Source organism: Nycticebus coucang, chromosome 21, assembly GCF_027406575.1.
Source record: "Nycticebus coucang isolate mNycCou1 chromosome 21, mNycCou1.pri, whole genome shotgun sequence".
NCBI classification, from domain to species: domain Eukaryota; kingdom Metazoa; phylum Chordata; class Mammalia; order Primates; family Lorisidae; genus Nycticebus; species Nycticebus coucang.
The window spans coordinates 56,026,758-56,027,625 of NC_069800.1; positions in this window are offsets into that span (position 1 = coordinate 56,026,758).

The following is an 868-nucleotide window of genomic DNA, read 5'->3' on the forward strand; positions in this document are numbered from 1 at the left end:
CTGCTCCAGGCGCGGCGGCAGGGCGGGCGGGGGCCTAGCCTGGCCGCGCGTCATAGCCAATCGGAGTCCGCGCCGGAACCGCGCTGGCCAATCGGCGGCCGCTGAGCCGCAGCCAACAGCGGCGCTTCGGGGGCTGGGCCGCAGCTGGGCGCAGAAGCTTGGGGCCGAGGCAAGTCCTGGCTTTCTCTGCTCTGCCCGCTGGCCGGCGCCAGAGTCCTGCCCTCGGCGACCCGCGGCGAGTCTGGGCCAAGCGCGGCTTGGGCTTCCGGGCCTGTGCAATGAGCCGAGGCCGGGTCCAGAAACCGGCACTGTTTCATGCCGCAGTGTTAAGTGCTTACTGTGCTCAAGGGAAGGGCGTCAGGCCGAGGCCGGGCTCCGGCCAAGGAAGCGTTTGGTGGGCAATCCATACAGCGCTCCCTAGAAGGCCCAATTGACAGTGGAGCAGCAGTTTATCAAGCCCTACTGTGTGCAGAGGTTAAAAGTACATCACCTATGTGCCAGCTCAGTGCTGTGTGCCCAGGGGAAACCTTGAGTCTTCCCTATCTCCTCTGGAATTCATCTTCTCTGAATATAATAAGAGGCACTATAAGATTTGTTGAGTACTTAGTATCGGCCAGGCAATGGGCCAGGAAGTCGCTGGGCAACATTTCATTTACTCTTAATAACCAGTGATGATGCCTCCTTAGAGATGCCCCGCCTGACCTCTCTGCTCAAAGTTGCCACCCCTCCAGTCACTGTGACATCATCCCGTTTTGTCTTCACAGCGTTTGTCATGAGCACTGATCTTGCAGTTCCTGTTTCTTCTACCAGAAAACAAACTCCTAAGGGCAGAGATTTGCTTTGTTCACAGCGGAACCTCTGAGCACAG